We start from the raw sequence: 19,777 nt of genomic DNA, 5'->3' as shown, positions 1-19,777 counted from the left end.
GCAATAAAGCACAGCACAATAAAACAAAGTATAGCTATATAAATTTCATGCACCTGGGATAGACTGGCCTAAAAAGAATTGGAGCATGGAATCCTAATTGAACAATACCCCAAGTATAATTATGATCGTTTCCACCTCTAATTAACAAGGTTATATATGTCCCAATGCCATTCAAAAGTTACAGTAAAGAAGTTAAGATACCCATTTAACACAGAAAATTAAAATAAAGTATGAAGAGTCACATGTGAATTGTGTAGAGTTAGCAATGTGTAATATGGTGACCACAAGCCACAAGTGGCTATAAAGATTTTGAAATCAGTATTTTTAACATTTTCTTTATGACTGAAATGTGTGTATCACCTACAGCTTTTACCTACAGTGATATAAGAAAATATTTATCTGTTTGTTATATCAAATATTCTACAAATTTTATATCAAATAGTATATCAAATATTCTACAAAGATTTGTCCATTTTCTCTTATAATTTTGACCATATTTGCCTTATATATTTTGATACCATCATATTAATTGCATATACATTTAGCACTCATGTATTCTTGTTAAATAAAAACTTTTTTCCCCATGAAGTGACACTTTTATAACTACTAATGTTTTTTTAACAACTAATGCTAATGTTTTGTTTTGCCTTGAAGTCTATTTTGTATGCTAAAAAGTTAGTGACACTACCTTCCTTTTGGTTGTATTTAAATGGTATACTATTATCTATTCTTTAACACTTTTGTAAACTCATGTTTTTGGTGTGTCTCTTGTAACCAGTCAACTGTAATTTTTTTTCAATATAACAATCTTTGTCTTTAACTAGATATCTAGTTCATGAATATTTAATGTAAGTGCTAATTTTTTGAGATTCAAATTGTTTGGAATTATTTTTATGACTATTTTTAATGTTTGTAATCTAAATTTTTACCTTTGCAAAAGCTTAACATCTTTGCTAATATTTCCTAATATATTAATGAATAAATTACAGAAGTTACAACACACCTCCTGGACTTATCACAATGTAATATGAATAGGTACTTTTACTGGTAAATGACCTTAGAATACTTTAACTCCATCTAGTCCTCTCCATTTTATGTGGTATTTTATAAGATATTTTTATCATGTCACTTCACAAGATATTTTACTGTATTTATTGTTTCATTCATTTGGTCTCCCTTTGTTACTTTGGATATTTCCTTGTGATTGCTGTTCCAGGTCATTCATTTTCTTTTTAATTGTGTCTTAAACCATCAATATAATACATAATTTTTATTTTTATATTTTCCAGTTCTATTATTTCTAAATAAGGTTTTTTTTTAACTCTAAAACTACCTTATACTTTCTCTTTCTTTGCTGAAAAAGAAAATTTAACATTTTTATATCCATGAGTTTTTTAGTCTGCATATGGTGATTCTATTATTTGGAGGGAATGTAGTCTGTTTCTGTTACTTATTATTTACTTTGGCTCCCCTCCATGTCATCATATATCATCACATGCCTAGATTACTCTAGATTGTGTTCTAGATTTTGCATTAAAATGTCATTATTTTAAAAAAAAAATTGAGTCCCAGAATGAGAGGATTTATGTTTGTTTCTTCCAGATGCCTAAAGAGACTCTAAATTGGCATCATCATAGTCCAACATTAACCTTGAGATTTACTGAGCCACTCAGATGATTTAAATCTGGAGGACTGTGTGACCAAGGAGGGTGCATTTCTAGTTTACCCATTCTCCAGAATGAAGCTCTGGAGGTTTCCATTATACACTCTGTGAAGTTTACCAGGGCTGCACTCTGGGAAGAATCTGGACCTCAATCTGCTTTTCCTCTACCGAAGTGAGACTATGAAAAGTGTTGTTCAGCCTCTCAACCATCTCTTCTGGTTCAGCAAACAGACCCAGAGCAAAAATTGTACTTATAGTCAGTTTACTCCACCTCTTCCTGTCTCAATTTTCTCTTATGCAAAATGAGATCAACATTAGGACATATTCCTAAGACTGTGATAAAGATTAAATGAGTCAACAATGTAAAACACATAGTGTCTGGCACATGACAAGAGCTAAATTATTATCTATCAATATTATTTATAATGTTAGCTCCTCCAAAGTAATTTTGGTAATCCCAGTTTATCATTGTTGCCCAGGCAGCTATCAATATAAGTCAGACTGGTTTATCAGTTTTATTCCACAAGTATTTATTGAATAATTTTAGGGATTGCAGTGCTTGTCAGTATATGGGAAGCACCTATCTCCATGGATTTTATAGAATAACAATAAAGATTAATATACACAGTAATGAGGGGCAGTTGTGGAATTATCAGCTGTGACATTCAAATATTTCTTGAGTGAGGGATTTCCGAGAGGCTTGTTTCCTTGATGCCATCTAAATAAATGTGAACTTTATATTATAAATCCCAGATGTTTCTGGAGGGAAAAGTTACTATTTGCAATGAAATAATGAAATTTTAGTGGTAAGGCCTAAATCAGTTGCAATTGACTATCATGCACAAGCTAAAATAACCAATGTTGGAATAGTGGAGTTTTTGTTTTGTGTTATTTTGTTTTGCATTTCTTTTTTGCACCATTTTGCTAAGCAATAAATGTTCTTCAGTAAATATAACATTAAGTTAGATGAAAGAGTAAATACCAACTCAATCATTAGTTCAAATAACTAGTCATGTTTTAAAGCCTTCTATTAATTCATTGTCACATTAAAATAAGGAGTAGTCCTGAAGGGACAGAAAATCATCACGATTAAGGGTAATTTGGATAAAATGTTAACTGATTAGAAACAGATCCTCTTATATCCTGGTATTAGTCCCGGTACAATTTTTCAGTCTGAGATGTTTTATTCTTTAGAACTGTTATCCACTGAATATTTTGATTCTCCTCTACATGCTGTATCACCAACATGATGAATATTCCAATTGTGTCTATGCAGATTGCCTCTTCAATACCTGTAGTGAGGAAATCAGCATTCTTTGTTAGCAGAGCTCTGAGTATCCACTTCTATTTTACAGTTAAATGAACTAACATGAATGTTTATGTCACCTGTATGATAATCAGGAAAAATTTATTCATGTATTCTTTTGAACTTTACATTTATTAAGGTTCCTGAAACTGTTCTGGATTTTTAAGCAGTTAACTTGTGAGATGTAGGACACTCAAGGTCCTCTGCAATGCAGTCCCTCCCTATCTTGGAAACTGAGTGCATACATTCCACCTCCAAGGAACCTGCATCCCTAGCAAATAAGATCTCACCTTTTTTTTTATCACACCAGCAGGAGAATAACAATGGGGGGGTGATAGAAGCTCGTCCACCCAGAAGGTAGGCAATAAGGAGGGAGACTGTCTAAAAAGAATTAAAAAACAAAATAATGTCAACCAAAATCAGCCTGATTTTTATCATCAGTATGCACTGGAAATTCTAAATAGTGTCAATAATAGTATTCTCCAGCCCCAAATGTTTTTGTTATGATAAGCTCTAAACAATTGCAGTTATTGCTGTATTGTCTCATATCACCTGATAGCATTCTTTGCATGTTGTTTATAACTAACCATGTTAATTAGATACATACAAGTTCAAGTGAATGAAGTATTTTCTCCACGTCTCCGATGTACTCTTTTTTTTAATTTTTTAATGGAGTATAGTAGATTTACAATGTTGTGTTAGTTTCAGGTGTACAGCAAAGTGAATCAGGTATACATATACATGTATTCTTTATACTAGAAAACACGCAAAATAACAGGAATTCTATTGAAAGGAGAAACAGACTCTAGAGGCAGGAAATCCTGCTCAGTTAATCAAAGTATTATTTTTTAAATCTCACTGTGACAAGAAATATTCTTTGGTACCTCTTATCTATACTTTTCTGGAAATACACAAACATTTTAAAACCTCTATTCCATAAAATATAACTCAGGTTGATAACAAGTAATTACGTAAAGTTCTTTGGGAATCTTTATAAATGCTTCCTACTGTTCCATCTTCCAGCTTAAATTTTCATAAATAAATATGTTTTGAATGCATTTTGTTAACTAATTCTCCAGAACCATTTCTTAACTGGATATTCTAAAGAAGTTTGCTTTATTGAAAGAACAGAGAATAGTGGCAGCTAACATAACCATCACTAGCTCTGCATGCATCTACATTTTAAATCAATGCTACTCATCACCCCACACACAAATAGTAGTGAGTTTTAAGTTTAGAAGCCTTAAGTTAATGAAAAATTATAACAGTTATTTAACAGCACTGGCTAATCAGAGTAATTAAAGGAGTAAAATTAGGTTCTGAGACTATAAGGAATAAAATCATATTAAGTACCAGTATTTTTAAATGGTAAATAACTGGCATCTTAAGTGAGAAAAATTATATTGATGTAGAAATGAAGACATATTTTCCAATGTGCTTCCAATATCAGTAAGAAGGGTTAACTTTTGTGAACAATGATTTTATGTCAGAGATGGTTTTAATTGATTTATTTGCATTATCTTCTTTATGTCATGTTAACAACCCTGTGAAGTTGGGAACATTACTCTTCTCATTTTATTGAGCAAATGAAAATGATAAAATGTGAAGAACTACCCTAAGGCAAACAGTGCTAAGTAGCTGATATGAAATCAGTCAGCTGACTCCAGAGGTAAATATGTTCTGAAAACATTCTGTACCAAATATGACCTCCAAGTTTGACTGCTGAGATTTCTCAGGGTTAATAGAAATTTAGTTTGTTAGTATTTGTATTATAGTTATTTATCATGGGAAAAACAGCCATTCCAAACATTGAATGGCAATCATTAATTATATATAGTTCAATACTTCTAACTGTGACACACTGAAATTAGAAATCAAGTTATGTTGGGCTTCCAAGTAGCTAAAGACAAGGGCAGTTGCTTAGGTCCACATCTCCCAATATTTTCTACAAAAACAAAACAAAACAACAACAACAAAAAAGCAACAAGTAAAACACACACACACTCTCTCTCTCACACACACACACATGCAAGCCCTCAGCAAAATGTGAAAACAAAGAATTCACAAACTTCAAAAAACTGTGATTTAAAAACAAGAAATCACACCAAATATCAAGCAAACTCTCACATACCTATCTTGCCCCATGCCTTTGCATAAAACAAGGATAGGATAAGAAAAATGGCAGAAAGGAAGAGGAAGCTAACAACAGGCCAAGGGTTGATATACCACCACAGATAGAAAGAAAAAGTCTACCTTAAGTGTGAAAACACAAAAGTAAGTCCCAGCAGAGCACAGAGGACCAAGAAGAAACTAAAAGGTACCTGTGATTTGAAACACTGGTCTTTGAACCGCACAGCTTCTCATAGGGAAGAAAGAAAGAAGTGAGAAGAACTCATTGGCAACTTGGTAGTAAAGGGGTGATGAAGCAAAAAATGAAATTTAAGGTTCATCAAGAAAAAAAGAGAATAAAAAAATCAGATAACACAAGTTTCATCATCACCAACAAATGTATCAAACTAGAGAAGCTGACTTTACCACACTGACGGAAGAGGGTTTCATTGGACAGAGTCTTAGAAATCATATCAAATTTTAAAAATAAACAGAAAAGAAATTAAATCTCTGCAAAGCTGTAACACATTTTTGAAAAATGAGATACAACACTCTTCAGTTAATGAATACTCCCTTCCTTGCCCCCAAGAAAATAAACATGAAGCAGAATTTTTAAAAGGATAATAAAATAGAATAATTTAAAAAGTAAAAAAAAAAAAAAAACAGCAAAAAATTACAGGAAACTGAATTAAATACAATCAAGCAAACATTTGAAGATTAAAAAACAAAACAAACAAAAAAACTTAAGCTAGAAATTCAAAAAGTAAAAAATGAAATGAGTAAGAATTAAGATATGAAAAAGAACAAAGTGGAATAAAATACAAAATTATCTCAGAAATAATTACTAAAGTACATAGTGACCAAGGGATGTTTAACTCAAATGGAAGCATAATAAGATTGTTGAAAAAAGTCAAGAAAATGACCAAGAGAATGAAATTGAGATAAGGGAAGGGCTAAAATAGGTCAGAGAAAAAGTGGTGGAAATGTTAAAACAAACAAAGAAGGAATAATATTTGTATAACACCAGTCCATGAAGAAAAGTAAAACAACTTAGTGTTTTAAAACTGTAATCCAAGAAAACTTTGCAATAATAAAAGAAGACCTGAATATACCTATTGAAGGGCTGCATTGAGTAAATAAGTAAATTAACCCAAAACTTCAATTTCGACACTTATTCTAGAAAAACGACTTGACTCCAACAGTGAAGAATAAACTTTCGGTGCCTCCGGGCATATGTGTGTGTGTACATGTGTGTAATTATAGAACTAGAAAAAGGTGAGAAAAGTGTAGAATACTATTATATGAGTATTATATGTGGCCACATTATAGAAACATTGCAATTAAAAATGGAAAAGGGGAGAAGAAAAAAAAAGAGTAGAAGAATCTCATTGATTGTTGTTATACAGGCAATTGGTGTGAATAAAGGATTAAAAAAACTGACAAACTAAACTGTAAAACATTGAATAATAAAACAGGGGTCTAAAAGCATTAAAATTATGTACATACTACAGTAAAAATACTAGAGTAAAAAACTACTAGTAAAAACCATGTAAATACAGCACAATAAGAACCTTCTTAATTATCAAAAATTAGGTAAGTTAAAAAAATACATGTAGAAAAAGAAACATAGCAAATATAACACAGATAATTATAAAATATCTTGACAGAGTTGAGAACATAGTAACTCACCTACTAAACGAGAAATGTTTTCAATTTAGTTCACAATGTAATACTCTGTGCACTAAAAATGTACTTAAAACAAATGGATTCTGAAAGGCTAAAATTAGAAAAGGACAAAGGTAAATGGAGACATAAGAAAGGAGGTATAGTGATCCTGACTAGAAATCAAGCCAAAAAATACATTAAACCTGACAAAGAAAGGCATATTTTAATGTTAAAAGTCACCATTCAGAAGGAAGATATAACAAAGAAATTACAGGAGAAGTAAAGAGGAAGCTAAAAACACATTAATAATAGGTGATTTTCATATGTCTTTCTCAAAATAAGACAAGTTGAGTGAACAAAAACAAATAAGTATATAGAAGACCAAAGCAACATACTCAATATGGTGGATTTTACTGATGTCTATCAAACTTTACACCCTGATAATTGAAAAGATACCTTCCTCTTAAGCACTCATGAGACATTTACAAAATTCATCATATATTGTCATGCACAGAAAATAACTGGATTCCATAAAGTAGTCTTATTAAATAGCAATATCTCATCAAAATAGGATAAAACTAGAAAGTATTAACAAATCTGGAAACCATCAACTGAATCAAAAGCAAAAAGGAAATTAAATTGCCTAATACTAAATGACTAAGGTAAAAAGGAAAGTAAAATAAATTACCTGTATTTATGATATATGTCAAGACAATGATCAGAAGAAAATTCATAGTAATAAAAACGTTTTTAGTAAAAATTAAGGCATTAAATTAACAATAAAATGTTAGTATTTTATAAAATTTTTAATTAAAATTTTAATTTGTAATAGATTGAGTATAATTGTGAGCTTAAAAATAAGAAAGGAATAAGTAAATCAGACAAAAGCAAAATGGAAGAAGTAATTTAAAAAAGAATTTTAAAAACTAATGAAATACAGAAAGAAATATAATAGACCTATTTAATACATTAAAATTCTGTTTTGAGTTTAGTTTTTTTTGTTTTTTAAGTAACCAATGAAACATTACCGTATAATTTCCTCAGGAAAGAAAATGAGAAAGTACAAACACGAAAATGAGTAATGTCAAAAGGGAAATAGTCATTTAAAGAGAAAATATTTTTAAAAATCATAAGAGACTAGTTTGCAATACACTGTGCAAATAACTTTGAATGAATGATTAAATAAGCATCACCATTTGGCAAACACAATAATAATTGTTTTAGGCAAGAACCATGGATGCACACTGAACTTTGTGGGTTAAGTAGAATGAAAAAAGGATATTTACATTGTTTCAAATATTTCCCCAATACATCCTTTCTAATTACAAAGGGGATAGTGTAACTTCATAGTGGAGAAACTTGGACCACACTCCTTATACAAAGTGATAAAAATTAAATTAACACCCAAAATAAAACAAATCAACATCATGTTGATATGATACACTGAGAAATGTGGGTCATCACTTTTGTTGTAATCTTGTCAAAAGTACATAACTTGAATTTAGTAATGAGGAAACATCAAACAGGACAGATTGATGGACATTCTCCAAAATGACTGTTCAGAACTTATAAAACTAATATGATCCTGAAAGACAAAGATAAGAAACTATCCTAGATTGGAAGGAGACATAACAACTAAATACAATATGATCCTAGAGTATATTCTGATCCAGAAAAAGAACAATTGGAAGGACGGTTGGTGAATTTTTAATAAATTCTGTAAAAGTAGTTTATAGAGTTGTTCATTGTTAACTTTTTGGTTTTGATAACTGAATTATGATTATAGAAGACATTAGTATTTGAGGACTGGTGGCGGGTATATGGAGATCCCTTGTAGTAGCTTTTGCAAATTAACTGTGTCTTTTATTTCAAAACAAAAAGCTAAAAATTAAAAACATAATGAAAAATGAACCTAAGCAAAGAAAATCTTTGTTAAACTTTAAAAATCTAGAATCTCATAAAAACAGTAAATTAATTTTGGATTTGGGCAAGCTGTTTTTTTCTAGATAAACTAAAGAACTGAACAACTTCACTACCAGGTAAACATAAATATTGATAGGGCAAAGAACTTACTTTTATTTCTGGAATATAAGTTAAGGGGAAAAATAATTTAAGAATGAGAATTTGTTAATATAGAGATAAATAGAGTATAATAACTTGACATAAGCCTAGCATTCTGTCAGGAGATATAAAAGTAATTCACTTGAGAAAAAAATGAAGAAACTTGATAAGTATATTTTAAGTAGCTTTAAATAAAGATTGGATGTTTTGGTTGGTTAACCAGTGGGAATTTAGATCATCCATTTTCATCTACTTATTTTACATTATTATTTAAAAACACATATGTATATGATTTAAATATATCTACATATATAATAGTTTTGCATTATAAAGGACAAAAGTCTTCAGTTCTTACCAAAATATCACTTCAGGGTTGTTTTTTTTGTTTTGTTTTTGTTTTTTGGTAATTTATGGGAAAAGAATAGATAAATTGAGGGCCTGATAAAAAGTTGTAATTACTCAGTTGCCTATACAAGAAACAGTATAAAGATGAGAAGAAATATTTTCTTGGGGGCAGCTTTATTTAAACTAGTCATTGCGGATTTAAGAAAACTATATAGTTCTACAACAACAAACAAATTGAACTAACAAGTAGCCAACATCTAAAATTTACATATGAAATCTATATTTTAAAAAGGGTTAAGAAAGGGTTATCTCTAGCTGACCAGCTACTGTATGCCAGCTTCAAGCTAGTTAATTATACCGGGAAAAAAAACAGGCTCACTCTTTTAGTGACAGCCCACCTGCAGGTAATTGAGTTCGGCTTCTACCGTTTCTCTTAAGAGTCAAAGAATTTTAAAACCATGCATTATAGCGTGATATTAAAGTTGAGGTACAGCTATTCCACACACATAAAATTCAGTCAGGGGATTTAAAAGGAAATCACTTGAGATAAAATGATGATGATTTTTAAACAAATCTTGTTTAAGAACCGTGAACTTATAGTAAAATCCTCGGTGCCCAATGCAAAGTATGAGCGCTCAAGTTCGTCTATAAGGCCAAGCTCTTAAAATTGGCAGAATGTAGATCAAAATTTACTGTGAAATTAGGAGATATCCCCTGCATGGGGCAAACTCCCTGTGCAGAACCAATGATGACCAGCCATAAAATACATTAAACACATTAGTGATGCTAGTCACATAACCAGGACACCATCTACCTGCCTGTGTAAAAAGACAACAGTAGGTCATCATCAGAGGCAATTATCATCGGGATTAAGGCTGAACAACACTTGCCAATGGTGCATCAGAACACATCATATTTTAGCTTGAACATGGAGAACAATATTCATATTTGTCTTAGTGAATGTAGGGCAATGTCAACCAAATCTTCCGGAAAATTACCATTTCAATCGACTATTACACAAGCTGAAATAATCTCATGCTAATAAGCCCAATAAAGCCTTGGTCAAATCATATTTTTTACGTCTTTTCAGAAAGACGGGTTTATAAAGGGATGTATTTTTTAAAATTCCTTTCTATCTGAGGATACATTTATAAAAATATATGAGGAAAGAAAGCAGCAATGTTCATAAGCTGTTCTGGGAAAGAACAGTAGTTACCATGGTCATTTTTAAACTTGATTCTCTGTATGGTAAAGCCGAAACAAATTACCCAGAGTTCTTTAGCATTTGTCACTCTTAGTAGGGTGAGCTATCTGTATTTTCCAGCTTGATTATAGTCTCAGCATCGTTATTAAAAGTGCTTCCTTTTGTTCTCAAAATGCCCCAGTTCAGTTGTATGATGTCTGTACTATAACCCACACAACGTGGCATTCAGTGACTCATCAGTGTTGGAAAATTACCAACTAATTGACAGACATCCTGAGACAGTTCTCCTTAGCCCACCTGTATGTTTAAGGCAAATGCACGACTTTTCACTTCACATCACTTAAGGAAAAGAAGCCCATTTATTGGAGAAACACAAAGAAGTTATCTCGAGTCCATTGAGAACCTTGTTACTTACATTATGTCAACAAACCAGCAGCCCTGGCATCGCCTGGAAGCTTGCTGGAAATACAGGTGAGGCCCCATCTTAGACTTGCTGGTCCCGCATTCTTAACAATATTCAAAGCGATTCCTGTGCACAGGTTAATTTAAGAAGCAGTGGTTTACGGGGTTCCTGGACAGAAAGCAGCTTGAACCCAAGCTTTCTTCCCCTCTGGATGCGTACGGGCTGCTGACAATGCCTGGTTAACGGCTCCTTCAGGAGCATGTCTGGGCAGTGTTGGTACACCTGTCTCCAAGGCAAAGATGACTGATGGAGGAGGACTTATTTTCCAGGTGAATTCCTAATGAGGACAACATAAAACACCCAACTGCTCGCAATAGCCACAGTGCGTCTCCCAGCTTCTGTGATCACCCCAGCCATCACCCGTGAAGCAAGTAGATAAGAAACCAGCATGAGGAGGTGTATTAGGGTGTATCCCATTGACTTCTTTCCTGGGAAGACCCACCCACTAGTGGGAGTGCTCTAACTTATACTGGATCAAAGCCTTTCTTATTTAGGAAAACATATTTTATGAACCAGATTATACTTTTGGAGGGGTAGATTAACTTCAAAGCCTGTTTTGTTATCGTTCATGATACAATTTGAGCTAGAGCCATTATTTAATTGTGCCATTGGAGTCTATTTCCATCTTCCTCCCCCAGGATGGGTCAGGGAAGGGGATCTAGGTGTCAAGTTCAGTAGATGTGGCATGAAAATTGTTATTGGCAAAGGAAGATTTGCATAAAAAGCCTTAAACTGGATTCATACCTTTCTTTCCAATTCTCTGAAATAGGTAATCATAATAAGAGATTTAAGAAATCCTCTTAATAACAGTAAATCTGCAAGTTGCTGCTGTTGCCAACTTAATTTTTGTATCTTTCCTGTTTTTCAAGCTTCCAATATAGAGAAGCTATCCACCAAAGAGTTTTTAAAATGCCTCTTATGATCACCACATGGGGAGAAATCATTCAAAAGAGTGGCAGGTCAAAATAAAGGAATTCATGGTCAGAGAGGACAAAAAAAGTCTAATCCAATGAGCATGGAAAAGCAGATAATAGAGGATGTTGACCTAGCTTTTGCAGAAACATTAGAAAGAAGCAATGCTTTTCTTTGTTTGCTACAAACTCAAATCACGTTAGGAAAAAGTTTAAGAAAGGAGCTTAAGGTAAAACGTAGAAGTTCTACAAAGGTGATTCATTTTTTCCAGTGGTAAGAATCATTCTGGTTCCTTAATAAAGAGGACTTGCCACTATTATATAAGTTGTATATGTGTGTAAAATTGTATGGCTCCAGTAATCTTTTTCAATCCTGTTATTATAGTCATCAAGTCCTGAGTTAGTTATTAATCATTCCTGTATTTAAATATTTGTTTATCATCAAAAGGAAAAAAAGAACTATAAGTAACTTGCCTTTGTGAATCCAGATGAATAAAGCTTACTTCCTTCTGAGAGCTCCATATATTACATTAAATTATTGGAAGCATTTTATTGTGCAAATTAGAACATTCTACCGATATCAGAGTCCATATCATAGTGCATTATTTCCCAATTAAGACATCATTATTCAGGCTCTTCTGTCAGTTTTTCAAAAGGAAGGTAAAAAAGTACAATCCATGTAAGAAAAAGAAGAGGAAGACATAAAAGATGTGAGGATATTGGGAATGAGAAAAGAAACATTTAATGTTTAAAACAATGTAAATATCAAATATCATAACTGTAATATATCTAAATAATGGGCTAAGAGGCTGATTTGTTTTCAAGCCAAAACATTGTCCGAAACTTCAGGTTTCTCATCCTGTCTACTTTGATTCTTTGAAAGGAAGGGTTGATTTCTCTAGTAAAAATTCTGTGCTTTAAGGACCTGCCATGCGTTGAAGCGGTGTAGGGTCCCTCTGGTAGAATAGGAGGGGGTATGTTTTTATTAAAGAAAAAAAAAAAAGCAGAAGAACTTAAATTCTAGGTCAACTTGTACTCTGATGTAGGTTACTAACATTTTTGCCAGCAGCATGAGACATAAATAGCAAGCTTGGATGTGAGGGTCAGAGCCTCAGTTAAGAAAACCCTCTTTTGCTGTACTCCTTTTGTCTTTCTCCATTCTTTTATAGTGTCAGACGTCCTGCCCCACTTCCATTCCCTTTCCCGTGTCTTTACTCACAACCATTGATCTCCTGTACATCTCTTTCTTCTCACAGTCATTACCTCTGTCTCCTCTTACGCTTTGTGTTTGAGGCCAGTCCCACATTGGCATCTGTCCTCCAGTCCCAGCTTGTACAACACTCTTAGTCAAAAGTCCATCTTTACAGCCCCCATAGGGAACTGTATACAGAGATGCAAAGAATCAATAGGTCCTACACTCCTCAAAGTTTAACCCACTCTTTCGTTTCTACAACATGGACTGAATTCTATGGAGGGCTAACTAGAAATATGATATAATAAGAAAAGGTCACAGGAAACAGAGATAATGATTTCAGTATCGATTGATGAAACAGCATTCAAACTCTCATTTTAGGGAGATGTAATGATTCAATGAAGTTATCAAACAGCATTTAATAAGATAGCTTTTTCTAAACACTGCGATATATCCCTGCATAGCTAAACTGTGAATAACCTTAAAAATGAAGTTAAACACTATTTATCTCCTTTTCTTCATAAAATATTTTTTTAAATCTTTTAAAATTTCTTTAAAGCCAGTTATTATACACTAAACTTGCTGTTTAGTGATTCAAAGGATGCCCCTACTTTTAAAATCCCTTCTTTCCAAACGTATAATCAGGTATATCAATACATTGAAATATTTGTTTTAAAATTCAATATCTTTGGGATTTAATGTGATAAAATGAATGTCAATTTGCTATTTTACAAATATCAAAAGATACAGCTCTGGCTCACGGTCACTCCTCCAACATTTTTTGAGATTTCATCACCCTTTAGATGATTTTTCTAATATCCTGGTTCTTAGCCCCAGGGACTGTCCTACTCCAAAGCTCATTTCCCTCATAACACCTCCACCACTTAGACCCATGTCAAGGTCATTACCAATAACTGTAACAATCTCAGTTTCACAAACCTAACTCCACACAGCTCACTCAGTATAGCGCACAAATTCCAGTAACATCTGTCCCACCAGAACATCCAATCCACTTATCCTATTATCTTTTCACATTCACTCACCCAATTTGCATCCTTTCTCTTACTTTCTTAATTTAAATCCATGATCAATAATTCAAATCAATCTTTTGCATTCACCCTCAAATATCCTGGCATTCTCTCTATTCATTAACATTTTCTTGGCAAAACCTCAAATCTAAGTCCAAATTTCCACCTAGACTCTGCTGAATCTGAATATGTGTGTGTGTGTGTGTGTGTATACACACGAAAAAAAAACAACCGTGCCTGCTCTTCTCATTTTGATTTCATGATTATAATGTGACAATTTTCTCCTAAAGGTGACTAACAGTTATACATTTCCCTAACCCATTTCCTTTCACATGCTCTTAAATATCTATTTCACATCTTTTCCTGTTCCCTAGATCCTCTAAAACCTCCTCTCCATTATCATTCTCAAAAAACGATCTTGCTTCCTATTTCACTGAGAAAATTGAAGTAGTCAGAAGAAACTACCAAATGGTAGAAGGAACCACGAAATCTGTATCTATTTGCATGTCTACATCCTGACTTCCCACCTTATTTCCCCCAACTAAGCATAAGTGTGATATTGTGATTTATAAGAAATATATATTTGGGCTTCCTCCTGGTTTATGACTCAGAGTGCCTAAACTCCTGGGAATTTCCTAAATTTATGAGCATAATAAAGCTGAATTTTATTTTTTGAATGTGGTGACTTGTGGAGGTACCCAAGGATGGGAGCCGGTTTCCAGGAGAACCAGCCATGGGATTAGAGGGTTGGAACTTTCAGTCCCGTCCCAACTTCTGTGGAGGTTGGATCAATCACCAATAGCTAATGATCTAATCAATCAAGCCTATGTAATGAAGCCACCATAAAAACCCAAAAGTTAAGTCATACGAATGTAATGTACAGCAACAAACAAAGAAACACACAAATAAAAAGGACCAGAGCTTCCAGTTTAGTGAACACCTGGAGATGCATGGAGAGAGGCACACCTGGAGAGGGTACAGAAAACCTACACCCTTTTCCCATACCTTGTCTGTGCACGTCTTCCATCTGAATCTGACTGTTGCTGAGTTAAATTTTTTTATAGTAAGCAGGGGATCCAGAGAGTAAAATGCTACTCTGAGCTCTGTGAGCTGCTCTAGCAAATAACTGTAACAGGAGGAGGGGGTCATGGAAACCTCCAATCTATAGCTGGTCAGTCAGAAGCACAAGTGACAACTTCGGCAACAGCGGCTGACATTTGAAGTGGGGGGCCAGGGATTGGGGGCAGTCTTGTTGGACTGAACCCTTTACCTGGGGCATCTGGTACGATCTCCACATACATACTGTCAGGATGGAGTGAAACTGAGTTGAACTGTAGGACACCCAGTCAAGAGGCTGGAGATTCACTTGTTGATGTTGGTGGGAAAACCTTCCCAAAACGTGTTGGAAATTGGGTCCCAGAACACAATTAATAATCTATTCCTCCATCCCCTCTTATACTGAGCTTACAAGATCGAAGCTTCACCTAACTTCTCTATCACTCCTACGTCATCAGTTATTTTCAGTGTTCTTGCCCTGCTCCACAAGCACCATATTATTTTTCCTATTGTTTTTCTCTTGAACCAACTTGTCCTGCCTTCTCTCTCCTTTACCAAACAAAACACAAAAATCTTGAAAACATACTTATGCTTAATATCCCTAATTCCTCCTCTTTTATTCTCTCTCAAACCCACTTCAACTGGATTTTGATTCCTTTTCCTTCAACCAAAAGTGTTACTGTCTGCCCCACCTGTCACTGTCAGTGCTTGAATGATAGGCTATATTCTACTGATGACCAGTTTTCGGCACAGTTAATCACTTCCTTCTCCCTCATATGCCTTGTGGACATTGCTTCTAGGACACCAGATGCTATCGGCTTTTATATTACCCCACTGGAAAATTCTCTCCATAGACCTTTGCTGGTCTCTTTATTCTCCCTTACCTCTTAATGTAGGAATAACCTGGGCTTCCAGATCTCATTATATCGTATGGCTCTAACTACCGTTTTTTCACTAGTGATCACTAGACAGCACCAAGCCCACTCATACGTGTATTTATAACTGCCTGTGTGGCTCTCTGGTGGATGTTTCAAAACCATCCTAAACTTAACATGCAATCTCCTGAACTCCTCAACCCTTCCCACTAGGTTTGTTTCACCTGAAATCTTCTCCAGCCTAGTCCCAGGCTCCAATATATTTTGCCTGAATTCATGCAGTTCTTTCCTAAATTGCCTCTTTGCTTTCACCCTCATAACCTAGAGTCTACTCACAACACTGCAGCCAGAGGCATTTAAAGTCAAAATCAGGTCCTCTTACTCCTCTAATCAAAGGCCAACAAAAACTCCCTTTCCCATTGAGTAAGCAATAAAGATCTTGGGATATCTGACAGGACCCTACACCATTTGCCCCTTAATTATTTTTTCCGTTAATAGTCCCTATGTTGTTTAGTATTTCTGTATGCTTTGGCCTTCTTGCTGTTCTTAGAACATAACAAACATTCTCCCATCTTAGTGTTTGTGCAATGTCTGTTCTTATTACCTAGATGGTCTTCCCACAGACATCTGTGTGGTCACCTCCCTGATCATCCCTGATCATCCCCAAGAGTTTGTTCAAGTATCACATCTTCATTGAGACTTAACCTAACAATCCCTACTAAAACTGCATCTTCCACTCCAAACCAGTATTCCTAATTCCCTTTGTTCTGCATTTTATTTTGTTTTTCAAAGCATATATTGCCCTCGAACACACCACTGATTTATTACAATTATGATATTGGCTACTTTCTGTCTTTTCTTCCTTTGAATGTAAGCCTCATAAGAGCAGGATATTTTTATTGTTCACTGATGTAGCCTAAGTACTTATAAAAGCAGCAACAACAAAAGCCTTAGCACTTAGTAATTGCTCAAAAAATGCTACTTGAATGAGTGAATAGACGTGTTTTAATACAAACATTTAAGATTTTCTATGTAAAACAATATGACAAAACTATTTCTTAGAAGTATAATTAAGTCTTTTCTATTGATATATAAACCTGGAAATATTTCTTGATATTTGAGAATCATTTTTGGTAATGCTCTAACTAAATTAAGAATAGTTTCCGGTACCCTATTTTTTAAGCAACATGAAAGAATATGTATAAATCTTTGGCTACAATATTAAGGTCTAAATAAAAACATTCCAAAAGTAAGTGAACATATGTTGTGCAATTTTAGTCTTTGGATTACATATATGGCAATAAGAAATGTGTTAAAGTTAATAAGGGTCATTTATGACAAACCCACAGCTAATATCATACTCAATGGTTAAAAGCCAAAAGGTTTTCCTCTAAGATTAGGAACAAGACAAGGATGCCCATTCTCACCACTTCTTTTAATACAGTATTGGAAGCCCTAGCTACAGCAATCAGACAATAAAACAAAACAAATTTTCCAAATTGGAAAGGAAGAAATAAAACTGTTATTATTTGCACATGACATCATGTTATATATAGAAAGCCCTAAAAACTCCACAAAAAACCATCAGAATGAATAAATAAATTCAGAATAGTTTCAGGATACAAAATTAATATACAGAAATCTATTGCATTCTATACACTAATAATGAACTATCAGAAAGAGAAATCAAGAGAACAATAGCATTTACAATTTTATCAAAAGGAATAAAATATCTAGGAATAAATCTAACCACAGAGGTGAAAGACCTGAACTCTGAAAACTATAAGACACTGATTAAGGAAATTGAAAACAATATGAATAAATGGAAAGATATTCCATGTTCATGGATTGGAAGAATTAATATTGTTAAAATGTTCATACTACCCAAATCAATCTACAGATTCAGTGCAATCCATATCAAAATACCAATGGCATTTTTCACAGAGTTAGAACAAATAATCCTAAATTTTGTACGGAACCACCAAAACAATCTTGAGATAGAAAAAAAAAAAAAGCTGGAAGGGGCTTCCCTGGTGGCGCAGTGGTTGAGAGTCCGCCTGCCGATGCAGGGGACATGGGTTCGTGCCCCGGTCCGGGAAGGTCCCACATGCCACGGAGCGGCTGGGCCCGTGAGCCATGACCGCTGAGCCTGCGTGTCCGGAGCCTGTGCTCCGCAACGGCAGAGGCCACAACAGTGAGAGGCCAGCGTACCGCAAAAAAAAAAAAAAAAAAAAAAAAAAAGCAGCAGTATAATTGTGTAACTGGGAAAAGCAAAGAAAGAAGCCTCAGGAAAACCAGGCATAAGACCATCGTCAAGAGACATGAGGGCCTTAACTTCAGACACTGGGAATAGGGATGAAGACAAGATGACACATGCACAAAATATTCAGATGATGGAGAAGAAAGGATTTGGAAATTGAGTTGCTTTGGGGAATCAGGGCAACCTGCTAGCATGATGAGAGCAGAATCCAGAATGCAGTGCATTCGGGAGTGGATGGAAGTAAGGAAGGGGTGGCCATGAGGATAGATGACTCCTTCCAGGAGCTGGAAGGTGTAGGAAAAAGCATCAAGGACACAGCAGACTTTAAATTCATCAACTACAGCAAGCATGTTGGAGGTGTCAGTCTGTTTCAGCTTGTGTGGGAGGGGCAGGAAGCCCATCTGAAGCGGAGGGTAAGTACTGGGATTGGAGGCAAGCGCTCCAGTTAGTCGGATGTTGGGCTCTGCTGCTGCAGATCATAGACACTGAGCTGCTCTCCCCGCCCGCTTTGCTTATTAAATCTAGGTGCTTTCCTTGGACTTTAGTTTGAAAAGATGGAAGGAAGTAAAGTATCCTTCTGGTTCAAAAATTTAGAAAAAGATTTGTGTCAGAGTTAACAGGGTCACAGTTAACCCTGGTTTAAAATATATTAGTAAATTTGAACATTTAAAAATATGGAAACATTTGCCTGTCAGAAATATTGCAAGTCAAATATTCCTTGGACTTCAGTTTGAAAAGATGGAAGGAAATAAAGTCTCTTTCTGGTTCAAAAATAAAAAAAAAAAGATTTGTGTCAAAGTTAGCAGTGTCAAAGTTAACCCTGGTTTAAAATATATTAGTAAATTTGAACATTTAAAAATGTGGGAACATTTGCCAGTCAGAAATATTGCAAGTCAAAGGAGGGGCCTATCCTCTGTCAATTACTTCTCTAAAAGGAAAACTGGAACCAAGCAGAAGCCTCCAGGCCCCCCCCCCTCCCGCCAAGTACAAAGGCCCCTGCACATCTCCTGCCTCTGGTCGTAGAAAAGCTGAAGTCTCCCAGGCCTCCCTGAGTCACAAAGAGTGGCCTCGAGCAGTTAACGATCAGGACAACAGAGTCACAGACTCAGTGTCTGATGCACCTTCCTGAGTTGTTTTACAGATACTGTAACTGCCACCAGCGGGAAAAAGCCAGACTGCAGCCACGACATAAGCTACTCCAACTTGAGCAGTACTGAGTCTACGGCCAGCACAATTCCAAGAACTGGCCTCAAGAGAATGGGGTTAACACGACTGCTCATAATAATCTATGCCTTTGTGGGCATCAAAATAATTGTAGCTTGTTCTATAAAGGAGCAACTAAAATTGTCAGCAAAGAGATGCTACGGACCCATGTCGACATCCTCCACTCCGAGAATACAGCGCCCCATGTCAGCATGAAGAAGTGACAGAAGATGGACCTTCACCCCGATCCCATAGAAATGGAATGATGTCTGATGGGGGATTTGTAAGCAGCTCTTTGCAGGAAACGGCCCTCAGCAGGAAGCCCCTTTTCCTTGTCACTTTAGCAAAGCTACATTGTAACTAACTTTTAAACTAGGCGCCCCCATGCTCTACTCATCTCCAGACCAAACACACCATTCAAATCTTGTGATCACAC

This window comes from Monodon monoceros, unplaced genomic scaffold, assembly GCF_005190385.1.
Source record: "Monodon monoceros isolate NGI ecotype Baffin Bay Population unplaced genomic scaffold, NGI_Narwhal_1 Super_Scaffold_20, whole genome shotgun sequence".
Classification (NCBI taxonomy): Eukaryota; Metazoa; Chordata; class Mammalia; order Artiodactyla; family Monodontidae; genus Monodon; species Monodon monoceros.
This window is presented reverse-complemented; position numbering follows the sequence as displayed.